We start from the raw sequence: 2,675 nt of genomic DNA on the forward strand, positions 1-2,675 counted from the left end.
TGGCAGACATAAAATCTCGCTTTGGGCCTTCAAGGAAGATAGAAAAGCGCTATGCGGGTACACACCATTTACCATTGAGAGAAAGAATAATGGGCGTCCTTTGCTTTGCAATCCTTGTCAGGATAGTTCACATTTTCAAACTTTATATTTCACATATAGATTGTCAGGAAACAATGTATATCAAGTTAAAATTTGTTCTAATGAATCTCCAGTCCAGTTGTTCCACTTTGAGCGCGGAGTCTATTCAGACTGAGGAAACAGAGTGAAATAAAAAAAGAATAAAGCCTCACATCAGAGGAACATTTGCTCCCCTTATAGATCACTAGTCAGATTATTATCATTGCAAAGTATTTAAAGCATTTTATCAAAACATGTTTCCTATTTCTGGAGCCAACTTGCGGTTGAGGTTCTGCCCAAGGACGCAGCGACAGTAAAACTCTGCGATTTGACCCATCGACCAGTTGATTGGTCGATAGGATTTTGCACAGAAAAAAAAACCAGACAGAAACCATGTTATTTTATCCTTTAAAATTCTTTCACACCTCACACACATGGTCTGCTGGCACCTGAGCAGAGCGCTGAAGCTGCGTCCTGCTGTGACTGCATGTGGGAGCAGTTACAGTGAAAAATTCGCCGCCAAGACCAACACTGGGCAGGGCAAACAGCTGCCAGGGGCATGTGTGTGTGTGTGTGTGAGCGCACACGTGAAACCACTCATCCTAAAACCTCCTTCAACCTCCCGTCTTCAACTTTTACTGCCACAAATGCTCAACACAGCCATCGCGCCGACACAATTCTCACTTAATCCTCTCACACAAAAAGTCTGTGCTGAGTCAGGGCAGAAAAAAAAGTCCAAATATAACAGGGATCTCCCCTGCCTGTACTCTGATATATCGAGGCCTAACTGTTCCATTGATTTTGCGCTGCACCTTCCTGGTGGTTCAGCTCTGTTCACTTAGCGTGGCGTCTTAATCTCTCAGGATTTCTGCTAGTAGATAAATTGTCAGTCATCCAGACAGATGACGGCAGATTTGGGCTTCAGGGACGATAAGCAGAGAATTTTAGACAGAGAACATACTACGAATACTAAATCCAGGTGACCATTTATTGTGACTTTATTTCTATTGTCATTTCTTTTCCTATTGATAAATAAATTTGGGAATTTACTCCGTCTATATGGCATCATTCCTGCTCAAATTGGATGATTATTAGTGGTACCTGAGCTCACGTTGGGATCATTTAGGAGGTCATCTGTCTTCTTGTTTGCCTTTAAAGCAAATTTGAGCTGTGAAAAATTAACATCCTCCATAAATTGCTTTATTACTTCTTTAAAAAAACACATTTGAGCATTAGCAGTTGTAGTAATGAGATTCTTTATTTTTTTAAATAAAAATGTGATTATTGGGGCTTTCTGAATGCGGCTCATTGCTGGACTCAAAATGGCGAATTGATATAATTTTATCAGAAACGGTGGGGAGGTAATCAAGCAACTCAGCATGGAGAGCCATTTGGAAATGGAGAGTTAATTTTCATTTTTTATTTTGGTGTGTGTACACGCTGTAAACAGGTAACACAATTTAGTAAACAACTCAGTCTTCAGCTTTATTTTTATATGTTTAAAGGTTTTCTTTCACTGTGATCATATTTTGATTTATTCTAAACTATTCTAACTACTCTTTTGACCATATTTATGCCATTTTTAGGCAAAAATGTAAAAAAAACTGTTGTTGTTTAGGAGATAAATTCTGCGAAGTGTCAGGAGTTCACTAGAAATTCACCTTTAACTTGTGGGTGGGGCTGTTAGCAGTGATTTTATTTGTCCTGTATTGCCCACAATCTATGCTTGAGATAAACCAACTAACCACCCATCTCCTTACCAACCCACCCACCAACCAACCTACCTACCCTCCCAATAACCAACGAACCAATAAACCACCTACCTATCCATCAACCAGCCAACCAAAGCACCCATCCCCTAACCAACCAACCCACCAACCTACCTACCAACCAACTAACCAACCAACCCACTAACACAGCAACCACCCACCCATCCCCTAACCAACCCAACCACCCACTAACCAACCAACCAACCAACAAACAAACCACCCACCCATCCATCAACCAGCCAACCAATGCACCCATCCCTTAACCAACCAACCTATCCCCTAACCGACCTACCTACCCACTAACCAACCAACCAACCTACCTACCTATCCACCAACTAACTATAAGCAACCAACCAACCCACCCACCAACCTACCTATCCACCAACTAACTATAACCAACCAACCCACTAACACAGCAACCAACCAACCCACCCACCAACCTACCTATCCACCAACTAACTATAACCAACCAACCCACTAACACAGCAACCAACCAACCCATCCACCAGCCAACCAACTCACCTATTAACCAACCTACCAACCAACCAACCAAACATTTGGTCGCAATTTTTAATATGCAGAGTCTTAAAAAGTCTTAACTTGTAGGAACCTTGTTTTTTGCAACAAAAAAAACCTTTTAGGCTTTGAAAAAGTTACTAGTTTCTGCACAACTCTACTTGGTAAATATTATTTTTTTTAAGTTTTTTTCTCCATTTTGAATTTAAAATGGGTTATATTTAAGTTAAGGGATCAGATCAACCCACCATGAATCATTGAATCTGACTTCCA

Source organism: Oryzias melastigma, linkage group LG19 (genome assembly GCF_002922805.2).
Source record: "Oryzias melastigma strain HK-1 linkage group LG19, ASM292280v2, whole genome shotgun sequence".
Lineage (NCBI taxonomy): Eukaryota > Metazoa > Chordata > Actinopteri > Beloniformes > Adrianichthyidae > Oryzias > Oryzias melastigma.